At 35.7% G+C, this 20,553-nt stretch overlaps 1 long non-coding RNA gene across 4 annotated transcripts in view; it reads right to left on the bottom strand.

The window, feature by feature from the left end:
• LOC117089654 overlaps nt 1-20,553 on the bottom strand; it is a 182,591-nt gene that overhangs the window by 148,243 nt on the left and 13,795 nt on the right. For 3 of the 4 annotated variants that reach the window (XR_004439694.1, XR_004439695.1, XR_004439696.1), the window contains one exon: nt 15,474-15,567. This is a non-coding gene — a long non-coding RNA (uncharacterized LOC117089654). Of the gene's footprint in view, nt 1-872; nt 1,023-15,473; nt 15,568-20,553 lie in introns of all 4 variants that reach the window. The other variant, XR_004439697.1, reaches the window with a different exon arrangement.

The raw sequence follows: 20,553 nt of genomic DNA, 5'->3' as shown, positions 1-20,553 counted from the left end.
CTAATACCAACTATATGGTCTAAGAGACATGGAGGATAGATCCAAAAGAACATTTCTCTCATATTAAGAGTTTCTGAAGGAGAGAATAGAGAAAATATAGAAGAATAAATAATAAAAGATACAATAAACTTATCTTTGTGATTCCAAGGGGAAAAAGAGATTGCTTAAAAGTAAGGAGAACTACCCCACATCTGACTTCTTGGCTGTGATGTAGGTTGCTAGAAAACAAAGTCTCCAAGGTGCTAAAGAAAAACTATTTAGATCTTAGAGTTCTATGCTTAGCCAAACTATCATTCCAATGCAAGAACAAAAGGGAATTTCTCTTGCTCACATTTCTGTGGGTGGGTCAGCGCCTGCCCTACTACCACTATGAGGTGGAAAACAGAAAAGACAGAGGTAGGACAGAAAAACAATAAGTTCAGACGTGAGTGTTCTCTGTTCCCCTTTTACCTCTTATACCCCAATAAGTAGATGATTGTACTTGAGAAAGAAGAATGAGGGAAAAGTATTCCCCTAGGCATTAATACTGGATGGCCTCCTAAAGGGAAAGGTAACTTAGTAGAGGGATGGCAAGGTAGGAAGCTGAGGCTATGTTTTAACATGTATGTGTAGCCCAGAGACTGTCTCCCCTCAGGCATGTAGGAAATAGCGTGTAGGCTTGCACCTTCTCACGAGATATATTTCATCTGCTGTAACAGTAATTTATTGTTGTATAACAAATTACCCCCAAAACCTAGTGTCTTAAAACGATAAACTTTTACTATCTCACAGTTTCTGTGGATCATAAATTTGGGTGTGGCTTTGCTGAGTGCTCTATCTTAACACCCCTCATAGGTATGTCATCAATGTGTCAGCAACAGCTGTGGGCTTACGAGAAGGCTCAGCCAGGCGATGATGTGCTTCCCAACTCCTTCACATGTTTGTTGGCAGAATTCAGTTTCTCACAGGCTGTTGATCAGAGGCCTTCCTCAGTCCACTGCCATGTGGCCTCTCCAAAAGGAAGCTCAGCTCTTGACAAATGACTTCCATCAGATTGGGCAAGTGAGAGAGCAACAAAGGACACAACTTAGTTTCTAAATAATCCAATTCTGAGAATATCCCATGCCATATTCTCACTAGAAACAAGTTGCTAGGTCTAGCCCACACTCAAGGAGAGGAGGTTACATAAATGTGAGAATACTGGAGGCAGATGTCAATCACTGGCAGCCATCTTACAGTCTGCCTACCACACTTGCTATTGTAAGCTTCTACCCCTAGGGAAATATAAGCATACAGAGAAAATAAGAACAATCTGAGGAGTTCAACGGAAGAGAAAGCCAACAAACTGGAGAGCTTATATCACAAGAAAAACAATAGATTAGAGAAAACAAGAATTTAAAATAAACTTAATATCTTTAAATGACTAAGAGTAGACATTGGTAAATATGAAGCAGGAAACAAACATTTATAAAAATGACCAATTGGTTTTGAAAAATGTGAGACTTGAAAGAATCCAATATATGGGATTTATATCAAAATGGATACAGCTGAAAATGAATGTATAGGCTTCAAGAATTGATGGGCATACCTATCCAAATGGCATTATGGAATGACAGAAATGGAAAACATAAGAGAAGACTTGATAGGTTAAGAAAGTATTCATACTTGAATAATAGGAATCACAGGGGGAAAAATGTATAAATAGAAGGGAATGAGTGTTTGAAGAAACAATGAGTAAGAATTTCCTTGAATTATTTCTAAAAATGTAATTCAAATGTTTCCTCAGTCCTCCTAGTGAGTCCATAAAACATTTAGAACTCTGTCATTAACTGAAACTAGCTAAAGAGAATTTTGTTCTTAGTAAACAAATGCTGGATAACATTATGATAACTGCCAGTTGAATACAAGATAGTACATAACTTTAAGATTAGCATAAGAAGAGTTAATCTACCCAATGAAAAGCAGAAAATGAGAAAAAGATTGAAAATAGAAAACACAAAATAAGATAAAAGAAACACAGCACTCTTTAAATAACAGTAAATATGATGGATATAGACTTGCATCATTATGAAGAGCTGTGTAGCAATATTAAGTGAAAAGAATTGTGCATGCACCTTGTCACTAGCAATCCTACTTCTTGGAATATATCCCAAATAAATTTTCACATCGAGTGACAGAGAAGCATGTGTGACGGTGTGGTTTGTGGTTCTAGAGATATGGAAATATGCGATGGCTGTAATTTTAGCACAATGAATTAGATTCTTGGAACCAAAGAACTAGATTTTCCAAGAGCAACATGGATGTATCTTTACAAGGGAGTAGAATGCTTAAAAAAGTAGATCTAGAGAGTAATACTTATATTGATGCAAATTAAAAAGAACTCATGGATAAAAGTAGACATATACAACTACCTTTTATAGCAGTCAGAAAATATAAGCTAGCAATACTTGAAGTAGCATGTTGTCATGGTTATCTGTTGCTGAGTAGCAAACTACCCCCAAAGCTTAGTGACTTAAAACAACAATTTATTATCTCACAGTTTTGTGGGTTAGGGATTTGGGAAGGACTCCCTGGATGATGCCTTTACTCAACATAGTATTAAATGGGGTCACTACCTGGTATTTAATAGTGGAAAGTTTGGTCTGCAGCACACAAGACAGCTTCACTCACATGCCTGGTGCCTTGGCAGAGATGGCTACAAGATTAGACCCAACTGGGGCTGTCAACTGGAATGCCTACATGTGACCTCCCCAGCATTGCCATTTCAGGTTGGGTAAACTTCTTACATAAATGGTATTGCAGGACTTCCAGAGAGGACAATCTAAGGCAGTAGAAAATGCCAGTTTCTTAAGGCCCAGGTTCTGAAACACATACAGTGTCAGTTCTGCCATATTCTATTAGCCAAAGCTTTCACAGAGCCCACCCAGAACTGAGGTAAGGAACTTGCATCTATCTCTTTGTGGGAGGAGTGTCCATGAATTTGTGGCCACTTTTGATCTGCCACACATCAGCTAAGACACACAATGTTGATTAAGGAAGAGAGAAGGTCTGTATTACAAAAACTTCCCCAGCGTATGTGTGTTTCTATAGTACACATATGTCCAAGGCCACATATTAGATGCACTAGGGTGGAAGCCTATAAATATGAAGGAAAAACATTGAGGTTAGAGGACACAGAAGAAAATAAGATAATATAAAGCTAGAGGGGCTTGTATATACCAATTATAATACCAATTATAATATATTCTATGGATTTCAGAGCGTTCATGTGGAGGGAAAGAAAAAAAGCATGGTAATTCCTTTCTTAAATCAGTTAGTGGACTATATCTTTGGACTCTGCCACTCTAGCACTCATTAATTTAATTGCATTTAAAATTATGTTCTTTTATAAATTTATTTATATACCTAAATTTGTTGTTATGAGAATTTTCCTTAGTATCTTTGAAGATAATGTAATCTCTCTTATCATATTCATTTTTCCTTTTGAAAATTTGAGTCACTTAGAAGGCAGAGGAAGTGTGCGGGATGTATATGTGCATGAATGTGTGTATATTGTGTGTGAGAGCTGTGGCAGTATTTATTATTTCTTCCTCCTTAATTGCAGACTTGGCATAAAAATCTGCCAAGACTTCTTCGGGGTGAGGCTCTACCACCTGTTGAAAGACAAGAAAATCCTCCTATTTCTAATTTGATTTTCACATAATGTTTTGGCATTTGGCTACTAAATTCAACGCTTCTCACTTCCCTAGCTCCAAAGAAGTAACTCTTGTATTTCAAAAATAAATTTTAAGGCTCCAAATGTTAAATGTGAAGAAGTTTATCAAGCAAGAAACATTAATTTCTGTTATTTGGATGTTGTTCATATCTAAGAAAAAAATCATAACTATATAGACCATCTTTAAGTATTTTAAATTTAACAATGAACAGCACAGTAAGTGAATATCTGAATAGAATTTATTCATCAATAATTTATCAGTTATTTCTGACTCAGTCCCATAAGCACTTGAAAATAAGGGAAATGAGATTGCTCAGAGTCAAGCAGTTAGAAACACATCAGGAGAATATGAAAAGACACTGCAAAGAAGAAATAATGACTTATACATCTGCAAAATTTGACAATTATTGAAGACGTTAACATAGTAAAAAGACGTGTCAGCTGGGAGCTGGTCAGGTACAAAAGCATAGAAAAAGGAGACTCTCAAAGGCACAAAGTAGTACATAATGAAAGAGAAACACAAAAATTAATGATGAATAGGACGTATTTAACACACATATACTTGACGACTAAAATCTATGACATATGGTTTAAAAATGTTAGTCATGGTTGGACGCGGTGGCTCATGCCAGCACTTTGGGAGGCCGAGGTGGGCGGATCACAAGGTCAAGAGATCAAGACCATCATGGTCAACATGGTGAAACTCCATCTCTACTAACAATATAAAAATTAGCCAGACATGACTGGCGCGTGACTGTAGTCCCAGCTACTCGGGAAGCTGAGGCAGGAGAATCGCTTGAACCGGGAGGTGGAGTTTGCAGTGAGCCAAGATCGCGCCATTGTACTCCAGCCTGGTAACACAGTGAGATTCCATCTCAAAAACAAAAACAAACACAAAAACAAACAAACAAACAAACAAAAAATTATGTTTTAAGATAAAAATCATGAAATCATGGATGTTTAGAGTTAGGAAGAACTCCAAGGGCATCTCGTCTACCTTCTCCTTCATACATCATAATAATTTCTTTTCAGAAGTATCCAAAATTTTTTTTAGCACCTTCAATTTTTGCCTCATAAGTTAACCATTCTCCCCGGGATCCAAGGTACCAATGTGCCATTGATTCTGTTAGTTAATTCTGGCCCACTGTAAAAGTAGCACACACAAAACCAATATATATTTACTAGTTAGATGAATTGTTTTCTAAAATAAATGGGACAATGGTTCATGTAAATATTGAAAATGGGAATTATTTGCAGACACTAATCTAGTGTTCTGGATTTAGATAGCACCCTGGGGAGAATGGATGCATTCTCTACCACTGACTCTAGATAATTTAGGGCTTCATTCCTTGGGCTAATAGTGGTGGCAGTTACTTCAGACTGAGTATAGGAAGGCACTGGTGTTGATGAAAAGTGAAGGATTTATCATGTCATAAAATGCTATATCAGCCTACTTATCATTTGTTTGCCATTACCTTTGTGAGAAACATGGTGCTACTTGTTTTTCATAGCTATCTCATCCAGTTTCTATAATATGCCTTGGGGATATCTCAATTTTACAATTAGACAACCTTGGAGATGTCGAGGAACTTGTCCATATTTGTCATATGGAACTTGAATTTGAACACAGTTCTACTGTTTCCAAACGTCAGGGAACACATTGGTTCTCGTGTCAGCATTCTCATTCTCAGGCTCCTATCACAAATGCTTGCCTCTCCCCTTATTCTCCACCTGCATGCCTTCCCTGCTCGCACAATCTCCTGCCTCTTTTCTTGTTATAAGGTCTATTACAATTCATGTTAATTTTTTTAAGTCATGCATTCATTGTGTATCCACTGTAAAAATAATTAGTAAATACAGAAAAACAAAAAACTGCCAATAAAGTAAAACAAAGGGAAATGCTTGAGTCATAATTCTACTACCCAGAAATCATCATTATTGGCATTTGTAATATTTATGTGACATTGGGTTGCTCCTATTTTACTGAACATATTAATAAGTGATATTATAAAACTGCTTTTTATCTTGCATTTTATCATCTTTCCATTTCTGCAAGCAGGCATCTTCATTATTATACATATTTGGATTTTTAAAAGCTGTTACGTTAATTGAATTTTATATCAAGTGCCCCTTAATTTACTACTTTTAAAAATTATTTGTTTCTGAGTATAGAATATTTGCTCATTACAAAAAATAATTAATTATAATAAATATAACATATCACAATGAAAGGCTTGCTTACAGTTTGGTGAATATATATCTAATTCTTTATTTGCTTCTTTCAGATGAAAGAGAAACCATAGCTTGGTGATAACTATAAAAAGATATGAGAGTGAAGGATATAAAACAACTTGTAGAATATGCCAGTATCCAGAATTCACTTAATTTTTATTCCAGCACAAAAAACAGAAGACTGGGAATTTTTGTTGGAGGGTAATGGGGAGGTAAAAATTCTGCTTTATTGTAGATCTTATGATTGCATTGGTAGAATTTATCATTTTTTTTTACTACTTATCTACCAAAATGATGGGACATTCTTAAAACAATGCCTTTAACTTATCTTCGTATCCTCTTTATGTAGTATATTTTGAAATAAATAAATAACAATAGTAATTAATATTAATATGTAGCCATCTTCTTTCTTAAAAAATAAAATAAAGGACACAAATATCACACAGTAAAAAAAATGATCTGACTTCCAAGAATTAAAAATTTAAAAAAAGAGAGAAACACAAATACACATTCAAACACAGGGAAGAGTAAGCAACATGAGAATAATGCTTCAAAATATTCCTTCCCTAAGAAACACAAATTCTCCAGAGAGAAGAAAAACAGTTCAATTGAGAAATGTTTTAAATCAAGCTATGCAAGAAGTCAGTGTTCTGATATTAAACAAGTCTACAGAGGAGCCAGACTGAATTGGTTGACTTAGGCAGTCTTTTACTATCTTTAAATGAGATTTTAAAAAATTGAAAACTATCTAAATAAATACACCTCTTATTAAATACAAAACAATCTTTTCTGAGCCTTGAGTTTAACATAATCAAATAAGTTATTAAAGTTTTGTTTCATGTTTCGTGAAACCAAAATAGTACAACATCAACATTAACGAGAGCATTCTCCTTAGCAGAGAAGTTCAGGCATATTTATTTACTATGTATCAAGATGTTTATCCATAACAAACATTTATCTGCTTATTTAGCTCATTAAGAAAAATATAATTTGATTTTTATCCTGCATACATTAAGATTGTTTCTCCCACTTATTTCAGATGATGAAAGATGTTTACTGGCTGGATGAACAAGACGAATTTTCCATTTTTATGCTTTATAGTTACAATTTTATGATTAGAGAAAGAAAAAGAAACACAAAAATACCCAAAACACTAGATCTTGCAGAACTCAAAGGGGAAACAGCAGAACTCATCAAAGCCAAGAACAGAAAAATTTTAGAACAAAATGCTAAAATAAATTGTAAGGAATTTAAAAAGTATTGTAAGTATTTACAAATTATTCACAAAATAGTGCTTTTTTGCTGGTAAGGAGAGTTACATTTAGTAGTGTTTTATTCCTCCTCTCTCTAATCTACATGACTACACATACCAAAGATACCTGCAGCTTGCAAAAAAACCTTTTATGAGTAGTTCTGCTTAAAACATTACTTCAAGTTGTACAAAATACAATTTTAAATTTGGAATACACAGTATTCTATGGAACAATCCTGTCATTAAATACTCTGAGAAAAAAAGGATTGCATGGTCAATTTTTCAGAAAATGCTACATATATTTTACTCTTAGAGATTTACAATTGGATTTTTCTTATTAAGATTTCAAAAAATCTGGCAGCAAAGATTCCCATAAATCTGGCAGTAAAAACTTTGTATAACCTAATATTTTTCAAAGTTATTTAAACAGGAAGCCCTTTTTAAATTTAACATCTTATAGAACTACTGTTTAAAGAAAAAATAATATATTTGAGAAAATGCTACTGTGGGTCCATAATATTTACATTGATTACAACTCTAGACCTTTGAGAATTCCCAAATTTATAAAACCCAGAAATTAAACTAAGAAACAGATGTTTGGAGATTAGCTAGGCTCGCTAAGTTACTTGCTTTATCAAAACCAACATCACAACCCATAAGATTCATTCATGCTAGATGCCCTCATTATAATATTTTTATTTCTACACATGTTTATATCTCAACATATGGCAATAATATCTTTGTTCTCATTATAATTGACTATTATGGATTTTTTATGGTCACTGATAAGTAGTTGAAACACAAATGATAAATCTATGATGGTTAAAAATTCAAGATATAGTATAGTGTCTAAATAGCTCTATGACCTAATTAACATCTCCGTGACTCAGTTTCCACATCTACAATTTGGGATAATGGTAGTTCCTACCTTGTAGAGTTTTTATAATATGTAAATGGATTGATGCTTGTTAAGTTATTGGAACAGTCCCTGTCATATAGTAAGCACTACTTAAGTGTTGCTAAATTAAATATACAATGTCTTCTCCATTAGTCTTATGCCATAACATAGATGTCATAGATTTGGATTTTGTTGACTGTGAATAGCCATCCTCTCTCCCCATGTGTTGTATGAAGATGGAAAGGAAGAGAAAGAGAGAGAGAAAGAATACTTGTTCTGCCTACTATAGCAAACACATCAATTGCTCCATATCCACAAATTTGAGAGAGTTTTTTATTTTTCACATTTGTTAAATTTGGTTTGTTTGTTTAAATGCAGGTTATCTTGGGACTACATACATCAGAAAGTAAAGTTGGAATTCTTAGGTGCCATTTAGATGACTAGAATCAGAATCAGAACCTATGAGGGTGTTGTTCAGAAATGTCTGCTTCTTCTAGCCTGTTCAGGTTTACTCCGTCAGTTTTCCCAAGTAACACAAATCTGAAAACAAGTGGCTTAACTAAGGAACCTTTCCTCTGGTCATGAGAAGTCTCAGATGGTCAGTGTAGGGCTGGCAGGCAGAGCTACTCCATGTTATCTCAGGGCTGCAGGCTCATTGCGTCTTTCTGCTCGACCCTTCTGAGAGTGTGCTTGTTGCTATATGGTCACAGGGCATTGTTCTTCCTCTGGGCATCGTGTTTATATCACATGCAGGAAGAACAGAAGGCCAAAGCGCAAAGGGCAAAAGGTTCAGTCCAGGTAAGCCTCCTCCTTTTTTAAGGAGTTTGCTGGGAAGCCTCACTATACAACTACCAATTATAATTCATTAACCAAGGCTGGGGCACATTATCACTGTTCACTCTTATCTGTAAGGAAGGACAGGAAATGCCATCTTGTAGCTGGGCACATTTGTATGCCCAACAAAACTGAAATAGGCTCTTTGGCATACTCCATTTCGAGTTTTAAGAAACTTTGCTTGCTCAAGCCTCCACTCCTTTGTCTGTACCGTTCACTTGGATAAGACTGCCTTTTCTCACTTAACTATTTCACGTGCTTCTACTCCTTCAACATTCAGTGCAAGTTATTTACTTTTCTGAAAAGTATTCCCATCCGACCCTGGGCAGACTCAATCTCCTTCCCTTATTTCATATTGTATTTCCCTATTATAGCATTATCATATGTATGGCTCAGTAGGCAGATCACTTTGAAGGCCAATATAGATGGCTTATGTCTAGAGGCCAACTGTAGCAGTGGACTCAAAGTCATTGCTTAATAAATGTTTATGGAATGAATGAGTGAATAAATGAATATGTAAAAATTAGAATGAACAACTAAGCATAAAAATGAAAAGTGGAACCATTAATCTTTTGGATAAAGCAGTTATCCAAAAGATAACTATGAGACTTAGACTCTGCTATTCATTTCTAATCATCACTTCAGAGAAATAGCTGCCACAGATTTGGGAAACTATTATATTATGAAATTAAACAAAAGTAAGGAGGAAGATAGTACAGAAAATACTTGGTATACAAAAGTACGTGAGCTCCTCTGGTTGAGGACCCATATTTATTATTTCTGTTGCTTTACCCATGAAAGGCTTGGTTCAAAGCAGCTTTTTAATAAATACTGACTGAATATTGTTTTAAAAAGAAAAGAGAGAATACGAAAGAATTAGCAGGCTGTCTTTATCTGGTAAAATTCCAAGCAGTATACTATTTTTTTTTTTTTTTTTTTTTTGAGACGGAGTCTCGCTCTGTCGCCCAGGCTGGAGTGCAGTGGCCGGATCTCAGCTCACTGCAAGCTCCACCTCCCGGGTTTACGCCATTCTCCTGCCTCAGCCTCCCGAGTAGCTGGGACTACAGGCACCTGCCACCTCGCCCGGCTAGTTTTTTTTTTTTTTTTTGTATTTTTTTTAGTAGAGACGGGGTTTCACCATGTTAGCCAGGATGGTCTCGATCTCCTGACCTCGTGATCCGCCCGTCTCGGCCTCCCAAAGTGCTGGGATTACAGGCTTGAGCCACCATGCCCGGCCCCAAGCAGTATGCTATTAATGTCATGGCTGTGAGTAAATAATCTTAAGGTACAATAGATAAGTAATTAACTGTAGTAATCATTATTGCTCAGAATGATGCTATGTAGGAAGCTGGTATTTTTAACTTATTTTAAGATATATGGGGTATCTGCGATGATCATTGATGCTTAAGCTTTGCATTTTTATAGCCATATATGTAATATGACTGTAGAATTGTAAGAAATAATTTTATAATTACATACTATTAAGATCTAATTATGAAAACCAATGCCTTCACTCAGAAGTATATTTTGTGAGAAATTTTTTCCATCAGTGAAAAAGAAGAGGTATTCCATTGACTTTGTGTATAATCAAGATATTTATTTTTTAAATAGCATTAAATTGATGGTGTTAATTTGTTCTGTTAAATCTGGTTTGGGGCAGGAGGATGCTGGGACTTAATCTCCTTGTAAGACAATTGCAATGAAAGGCTGGCTTTATGTGCAGGGAGGTTACGTTCTCTTTAAACACATCCAGGCCTCAGACCTGGGGACTCCAGCTCCTAGAGTGCCTAGTCCACTGCTAAAACCAGGAAGAAGGAATATAGATAGAGAAAAAAAAGCTTACTTTATTTTTCTCCTGTTCAGAGGTTAATAGAGAAAAGAAAATGGAAGTCAGAAGTAGAAAATCAAGGTTTCCTTTCTTTCTTGAATAGAAATCAAAGAAAAAGGCAGGTCCTAGAAGTTGAGGGAAACAGCCAGGCGGTGTGCCTTTCCCTGTAACCTACGTAGGTATACTGGAACAGAGCCAGTTTATGATGGCCTCGCAGTGACATGGGATTGTGGCTCCCACTTTCCTCAGCTTTAAAACTTCTGACCCACCATGTATCACAAGTTCCATGGATCACAGATGATGAATCAAGGACCAAGGTGACCAGGCAAGAAAGGCTGAGGGTAAACAGCCAGGCCAGTAAACCAAGTGGAGAACCCAGCAGACTCAGTTTCCATCATTCGCCATGTGTGTTCACAGGGCCAAGAGGACCATGGAAGGGGACAAAGGAAGAGGCAGAGAATATCACACCCAAGTACTGCTATTTTATACCACCTATAAACCCCTCACCTCCCACCTCCTCTTTTAAGAGGACACTAGCTAATGAAGTATATCAGGTAACCAATCAAGAGACAGAACACTCATTCAGTGCAGTGTTTACATTTTTGACTCATATTAAGTACACCAGTTTGAATCCTTAATCCCCCTCCCCAAATTAATCAGCAAGAGGGCTTCAGGATGAATATTGCTCATGGCCTCTGAAGATCTATGTTGTAGTGGGAATTACATTTGCATTACATTTGAATTAAATTCACCATCCCCTCCATCCTAAACATACAGGTTTACATAAGGCATCACATTCAAGGTTAAAGATAGAAACATATAAAAGCACAGGGAACAACACCAGATTTACATTTTACCAGGAATAATCCTGGTCAGGAAATTTTTGTATATGAATCCATTATGCATAAGAAAGCAAACTCTGTGCCCATCTGAGAATGATTCTGCTGAATTGGGTAAAGACTTTGAAGACTCAGAACAGTAATACCTCACATCTTGGAATGTATTTGTTTCACTTAGTAAGGAGAGGATACCATTATTTTTGGATTTATAGGGTAGGTAGTTGTGAAATGAAAACAGATGCTTAATTTTTTTGTCTTCTTTTGCTTTTTAGAAGTGGTCAAGGGCAAATTAGGCAGGAGTGGAATAAGAAGAGATTTAGGCATCTGTGATCTCAGCTATCGGGTAGGTTGAGGTGGGAAGATTTATTGAGTCTGGGAGGTGGAGGTCGCAGTGAGCTGAAATTACCCCACTGTACTTCAGCCTGGGCAACAGAGCCACAGCCCATCTCAAAAAGAGAGAAGAGATTTTGATGGGAAAGACACATCTCTCATCATATATTCAAAACACCTTTATGTGAATGACATATGACCCCCTATTCTGTCTCCTCAAGGAATTAACAATCTAGTTTAAAGAGAAATTGTTTAAGAAAACAAACCTGAAATCATGGTAGCAAAAGAAAACAGGAACTCAAAAGCGTAGTGGCTTCTTAAAGATTCAATGTAAGGTTATTAAGAAGTTCAAAGAAAGGTTCAGTTTCAGGGACGGCTCTAAAGATTATACAGTAACTAGATTAGGAAAAAATAAAATAAAAGGGCATGGTATAGATGTGGATAATCAGTACTTGCAAAAGCAATAATAAATAAATAAGAAGGAAGGAAGGAAGGAAGGAAGGAAGGAAGGAAGGAAGGAAGGAAGGAAGGAAGAGTATTTGTGGAAAATCCTGAAAATCCAGTGCTGCAGTTGAGAACAGGAGAAAATAACAACAGGTAGGTAGATGTAGATCAAGCTGGTCCTAAAGAGCCAGAGAGAAAAGTTTATTTATTTATTTATTTTTACTTTTTTTTGAGATAGGGTCTCATTCTGTTGCCCAGGCTGGAGTGCAGTGGTGCAATCCTGGCTCACCACAGCTTTGACATTCTGGGCTCAAGCGATCCTCCCACCTCAGCCTCTCAAGTAGCTGGGACTACAAGTACACACCACCATACCTGGCTAATTAAAAAAAATTTTTTTTGTAAAGACAAGATCTCACTAGATTGCCCAGGCTAGTCTCAAACTTTTGGACTCAAGCAGTCCCCCCACCTTGGCCTCCCAACGTGCTGGGATTACCGGTGTGAGCCAAATGTGCCCAGCTGAAAAGTTCATTATTTTGGGGAAAAATATTGAAGACTCATTGTAGGTTCTTTAACAAGAGAGTAACACTCAAAATAGAGTTTTAGGTACATTTTCCTGTGTCAGGATGGAATGAAAGGAGAGAGACGGATGACTAGCAAGAAAGACCAGAGGGTGCAATTGAACTCAGTGTGGGGACTGATACAGAAGCGATGAGAGAAAAAGGAGAGAAATTAAGATAATTAAAAAAAGAAATGGACAGGATACAATGATGGAAAAATCAAATAGCATAACTGTTAGTCCTGTTTCCCTAGGATCATCCAATTTATATCTGTCGTCCAAGAAGAATTATTGATAACACTCCTTTCACTTGGATGATAAATTATTTAGTCATCTTATATGTATTGGAGAATACTTTCAGCTCAGGCAGCTGTGATGATGGAACTGCCTTGAAGTGCCTCCAACAAATATAGAGAAGATAGGCATTCAGAATGAAGTAGAATTTCATTGTAGACCTGATTAGAGGGAAGAGTAGCAGGGTTTCAGTGTAAGTGCCCAACAGACAGTTGAAATAAATGACAAGCAGATGCACATTCCAGAAACTGTGATTTTGCAGTCATCTGCATCTTTCATAAAAGCCAGTTTGTACCAAGCTCTACATTTTGATTCTGAATATGAGGCAATGAATCAAACAAGGGCATTGATGACATGCAGCATGTTCTACCAAAGTCAGTATACCATCAGAGACCTGGAGAAGAAGTGGAAGACTACCATTCAGGGGAAATTTTCAATAAAGGTCCGACTGAAGGAGTCCGAAGCTTTCTTCAGCCTATCATTCCAGCCCATTTTCCACTATTCTCCCTCATAAATGTTTGATTATATCTGGATTGATATAGTCACCGGCTGGTATTACTGGTGGCTTCCCCCTCCTCCTTGCCCTGGAGTCTTACTGTAACCTCCCTCCACGTCTCCCTCTCCTCTTCTGAAAACCCATCCCTTCCTTCTCCCTCTGCCCATTTCCTCCTGCTACTTTAATGCCACTTAATTTCTCATTTCCCCATGAAGCCTTCTTGACCACACCAACACACATGCACTCTGTAGCCTATGACCTCATAGTGTTTAATGTCTTTACTACTAATTAGATTTTAATTTAATCATACATTTGCACCTTGATATCCATTTTCTATGGTTTTATATGTTCTATAACTCCTTATTGAACCACTCGATTATTTAACTGTTAATGCACATATTATCTAATCTCCTTAAGGTTATATGCCCTTTGAAGTGGGGTTACTATTTTTCTCTGTATCGTATAACTCTTGACTTGGTGCTAGTCCTTATTTCTCAAAAACAAAACAAAATATTTTAATGCTTTCTATTTATGAGTGAATTCAAATCCTATTACTAATGCATTTTCAGAATATTACTTTAACATTTATTATGAACTATGTCAATTGTATCCTTTTTCATACTAATAAGAATCACAACAGTATCAAGAAGTTATGGTGTTGTCGGAGACATTTGATACAACATATAAATTCCTTCACTTGTTTGGAAGACTTTTTTTAACTGGAAATATAATATTAGTAGTTTTTATATTAAACATCATACTTGCTTAATATGCTCTTTAATGTCATATAATACAGTGTAATGAAGTAAACAGAAAATATTCAGTTTCTAAATTTAGAGTTTGTATTTCACCAAATTAACAAGGATATCAATGAATTCACATACCCAAGGTGGTAACAACACTGAGTCAGGGTGTTATTTCCTCCCCTATTCTTTGTGAACATATTGATGGTGCTTATCACTTAATCATCAGACAAATGCAAGATCTTTTGTCTGTCTCCAAGTCTACTGATGCAACAAGTGAATTTACCACTAGCAGCCTCATAAGCTCTTACACAGAATGGCACCTCTTTGTAATAACACAGGAAATGTGAAAGAGGATTGCTACCAGCTTTACAGAGAAATTCTGCTTTAAGGTGAACGTTTATAATGAATGAAATGGCAGGATTTGGACCACAATATGTCTGACATGTGTGATTTAGAAATTTATTACAAAGAATTCCATTGAATTTTCAAAGGTACTTCTCAAATTTTGAATGTAGGTGTTTCTTGCATCATCTGTTTAATCTAAGCTTCAGAATATAGACGATCATGGGAGTCAGCCAGTGTAGATAAATCAAGAAATTAAACTTCATAAGCTTCATCAACAGCAGCTTCCATAGGAGTAGGTGTAATTTACTGAACATCCATCCATCTTTACCTCCAGAAACATGAGTAATGTCCTTCGGTTTTTAATTTGTACTTAGTCTATATGTTAAAAAGCTTGTGTAAGTAGCTAGAAATTAAATGAGCAGACATGTATGCTTTAAATTCAAATAGTGGCATGGGAAAATGTTTTTACTATAATAAATGCATCTCTGATGTCTGCAGGGGAAATTGAATAGTATTTTATTGACTAAGATCAAACAATCCCTAATTACTACCCAGAGGCACAAAGCAAAATTCCAGCAAGTAGAGGCAGCATTAGGTTGCATCACACAGGCAGGCACTATTGTGGTATATGCCCAGACGTTTCCTTGAGGAGTTAACGTAAGGTTTAGCAGAAAGTCCATCTCACCAAGGCATTGTATGGCGAGGTCTCAGTTGTCTTTCTCTGCCCTCTCTGAGTTTGTTTTTTGTTACAGCTGAGGTCTTCAATCAATCTCAAACAACTGGAAAACAGAAAACGAAAATAGGCAGTTCTGGTTAATTGAAAGGCATCTTTTTTTTTTCTTTCCAACTTTTTATGAAATATTTGTAAAATCTGTCAATCCATTATCCACATTCATAACTACAATATTATGAATACAAATGAATCTTTTTAGCATGATTCTTATGTTCTGAACATATAATCTATCAAAGTGACCTCATTCCCTGGTGGATTAACTATACAAGTCTTACTCCAAGACAGACGGGGCTTCCTTCAGGATCTGACTCTAGCCTACATTTCCTGTGACTCCTCACAGCAGGCTCTAAGCTCTAGCCTTATAAATTATCTTCACTTGCTGAGTATTTTGTGTCTTTCTCATCCCTGTGGCTTTTCCCATAGTCAGAGTGATTTTTCAGACTACAAATTTCATGGTTCCACTTCTCTCTCTTTTTCAATCCTACAATGCCTTCATTGACGTTGCCCCCAAAGTCTTCCCTGAACTGGCCCCACTTGTCTCTCTAGTGCCAGCTTAAGTAACTTCCATTCCCATTGTTTATGTCCAACCCAAGATCATCTTTATATGCAGCAGATCACACCTCAGAGCATTAGACATGGCATGGCCTTTGCCTCTTTATATTCTTCCTTCTCAATATGAATAATGTGTGTCCTGGATTTAGTTGAAGCTTTGTCATTAAGTGACCAAAGGAAAAATGGTAGACTGTCTGAGATTTAGTTTCTTTATTTGTAAAACAAGGAGGGGGTCAGTGATGATTTCTGAAATTTCTTCTTGGTACTTAAGAATTGTAATTAAAATAGAAAATGTAAAAAGTATAAGATATAAGACCAATTCAAAATATGTGGTGAACTTAAGCTTTCACAAATAAATTTCTAATAGTACTTGGTTTAATTTTAAAATACTTTTTCTTCTAAAAGAAAATTTGGAAATATATTAATTAGTTGGAATTTGAGGATTCACAGAACAAAAAAATGTCAGATAGTGAAACTCCCTCAATTCAGTACGATTCGTGTACACTGAAATTCTGGACTAACCCCCTGGATTAAAAAAAAATAATAAGGACTCCTGGTTTATAGTTTGGCATGTAAAAAGCTTAGAAGTTTCCACTCCTTCCTAACAACAAATAAGAGGCTGAAAAAAAATGAAAAATCAATAACCTTTCTTAGATTCATAGAGAAGTAAGGTTACAGGTCAAACTGCTGCCTGAACAAATATAGAGAATCACAACTTACCTGAGCAGAAACTAATGAAGAAAACCTAAAGTGTAACTGATGAATTGCCAGAAGTTTCATGTGGATGGGTCTGAGAGCTAACGACTTCTGGGGGACTCAGTCTTAGGAAAGACCTCATGCTTTTATGGGTTTTACTTCCTGGATCCTTATCAAGTTCTCACAGTGATTACAGGAGAAAAGATTCCTTTGTGCTTCTGACAGAGGAAAGGGAAGGAATTTTTTGAAATATACCAATACATTCTGTTCTTAATAAGTTCTGTCCCCAGGGGAAACCATTTAACTAGTTGCTGAAAATTAAAATTGCTAGAGTTTTATCAGAAACTAACTGACCTGGGGAAAGAGGTGTACCCAACTCTATCTGGTCTTCCATGTGGAAGAAGGAAAACACCCAACTTCAGCTCAGTCTAGTTATCTAGTCCCATCTGAGTTGAGGGGATGTGACTGAGAAGCATGTGTGAAGTTCACAGCCCAGAGACATAGGCTTAGTAAAAGACTGAGACCTATTCTTAAGATTATAAAACACTTATTTTCCCCCACACCTTACCACCACATTAATGAAGGCCTATTTATAGCACTTTCTTTTACTCAAGGCATCATGTTCAGCTATCAAGAAAAAATTACAAGGCATACTAAAGGCAAAAACCACAGTTTGCAGAGACAGACCAAGAATTAAAACCAGACTTAAGATATGGCAGGAATGTTGCAATTATCAGACTGAGAATTTAAAACCACTTTCATCAATATGTTAAGGGCTGTAGTGAATGAAGTAGACAGCATGCAAGAATAGATGGGCAATATAAGTAGAGAAATAGGGATTTTCTAAGGAAGAACCCCCAAAATGCTAGAGATCAACAAAAACAAAAACAAAAAACAAACAAACAAACAAAAAACAACAGACATGAATAATTCCTTCAATGGCTTTAGTAGACTGGACAAAGCTAAGGAAAGAGTCTCTGAGCTTGAGAACATGTCAACAGACATCTAACTGAAAAGCAAATAGAACAAAGACTGGAAAAGAAAGAAAGGACATAATATCCACAAACTGCAGAACAATTCCAGAAGCATAAATACACATAATGAGGATATCAGGAGGAGAATAAAGAGAAAGAAAAACAGAGGAAATATTTGAAACAATAATGATTGAGGATTTCCCCCAAATTAATGTCTGACACTAAATCACAAATCCAGGAAGTACAGAGAACACTGGGCAGGATGAATGTGAAAAAATCTCTATACCTAGGCATATCATCTTCAAACTACAGAAAATCAAAGATAAAATTTTGAAAGAAGTTGGGGGATTGGGTAGGGGTGGAACAACAACAAAGAGAAGACAGAGGTGAAAAATCTCACCTTACCTATAGAGGAGAAAAATAAGAATTTCATTTGCATCTGACTTCTCCCTAGAAACAAGAAAAGCAGGCAGGGTGTGGTGGCTCACAGCTGTAATCCCAGCACTTTGGGAGGCCGAGGTGGGTAGATCACCTGATATCAGGAGTCCAAGACTAGCCTGGCCAACATAACAAAAACCCATGTCTAATGAAAAATACAAAAAACAGTTAGTCGGGCATGGTTGTGTGCACCTGTAATCCCAGCTACTCAGGAGGCTGACACAGGAGAATCATTTGAACACAGGAGATGGAGATTTCAATGAGCCGAGATCACACCATTGCACTCCAGCCTGGGTGACAAAAGCAAAACTCCATCTCAAAAAAAAGAAAGAAGGAAGGAAAGAAAGAAAGAAAGAAAGAAGAAAGAAAGAAGAAAGAAAGAAAGAGAGAGAGAAAGAAAGAAAAGAAAGAAACAAGGAAAGCAAGAAGAGAGAACAGTGAAATATTTAAAGTGTTGAGAGATTAAAAACCCCACTGACCTATCGACCTATAATCTTATACCCTGTAAAACTGTCCTCTAAAAATGAGTGAGAAATGAAGACTTCCTCAGAAAAACAAAAATTGGAATTTGTTGTGCCTTACAAGAAATGTTTTAAAAAGCTCTTCAGCAAGAAGAAAAGTGATATAGGTCACAAACTTGGATCTACATGAAGAGCATTGGAGAAGGAATAAGTGAAGGTAAAATAAAAAAAAAAACCTCTTATTTTTCTCATACCTAATTGATGTAACAGATAACAGTTTGTTAAAAATAACAATAGTATAATTGTATTCAATTGTATGTATACATGTGTCTCTGTGTGTGTGTTACACACACACATACAAGGATATATATATGAAGTATCTATATAAAGTGTATACATATATGTACACACACACTTATATATACTTATATATAAGTGAAATAAATGACAACAATGATACAAGAGACTTGAGGGAGGGCTTAGAACTATTGCCATTATAAGGTATTTATACTACCTGTGAAGTGGTATAGCATTATTTGAAAGTGCACTTGGAGTAATGGTAAAGGTACACTGTAAATTCTGAGATAGCCACTAAAAATGTTTTGTTTTTAAAAAAGGTATAAGTGATATGTTAAGAAAGGAGAGAAAATAAAATTATATCAAATACTCAGTCAAAACCACAAAAGGCAAATATAAGTGGAGGACAAAAATAGAATCAAATAAGAAGCATAGGAAATAAAAACCAGTAACAAATATGGTAGATTCTAATAAAACTGTATCGATAATCACTTTGAATGTTAATTGTCTAAATGCACCAATTAAAAGACAAAGATTGTCATAGTGGATAAAAAATTAAAACTCAACCAAATGTTGTCTACAAGAAATCTACTTTAAATATAAAGAGATGTAGATTAAAAGTAAATGGATGAAGAAAATTATACCATTCTAATACTAACCAAATGAAAGTGGAAATTGATATATCAATTTCAGGCAGAGTAGGCTTCAGAACAAGGAATGTCATCAGGGATAAAGAAGTGCATTACATGGGTAAGCACAGGCACAGAGTTAAAAAAATATCAGAAGGTCATTACATAATGACAAAAGGATTAATTCTTCAAAAAGACATAATTCTTAATTTGTATGTAACTAATAATAGAGAATCAAAATATATGAAGTAAAAACTGATAGAACTGCAATGAGAAATAGATGAATATACTATTATAGTTGGAGACTTCAATGCCCTCTGTCAGAAATGAACAGATTCAGCAGGCAGAAAATCAATATGGACATAGTTGAACTCCATAACACCACCAAACAATTGGACATAATGGACATCGATAGACTACTTTATGCAACATCAACAGAATACATGTTCTTCTCCACCTCACATGGAACACTGACCAAGATAGACCATGTTCTTGACAATAAAATACACCTTGATAAATTTTTAAAAACACAACACATACAATGTCTGCTATCAGGCAACAATGGAATTAAACTAGAGAGGAATAGTAGAAAGGTAGAGAGCTGAAAAATACCAAACTATGTGGAGATTCAGCAATATACTTCTAAATAATTCATGGGTCCAAGAAAAAAATCTCATGAGAAATTAAACTAAGTGAAATTTAAAACATAGCTTATTAAAACTTGTAGAATGCAGCAAATGTAGCGATTAGATGGAATTTTATAGCACTAAATGTGTATAATAGAAAAAAAGAAATGTCAAAATCAATTATAGATCAACCAGTTTACAGCACTGGAAAAGAAAAAGCAAATAAAATACAAAGTAAGTAGAAAAAAAAAGAAATAAAAGCTAGGACACAAATAAATGAAACTGAAAACAAAAAAATCAGTAGAGAAAATTAATGAAACTAATGAAAAGTTCAATCCATAAGCTTCTAGTCAGGGTAA

This window comes from Trachypithecus francoisi, unplaced genomic scaffold (genome assembly GCF_009764315.1).
Source record: "Trachypithecus francoisi isolate TF-2019V2 unplaced genomic scaffold, Tfra_2.0 Lachesis_group11, whole genome shotgun sequence".
Lineage (NCBI taxonomy): Eukaryota > Metazoa > Chordata > Mammalia > Primates > Cercopithecidae > Trachypithecus > Trachypithecus francoisi.
This window is presented reverse-complemented; position numbering and strand designations above follow the sequence as displayed.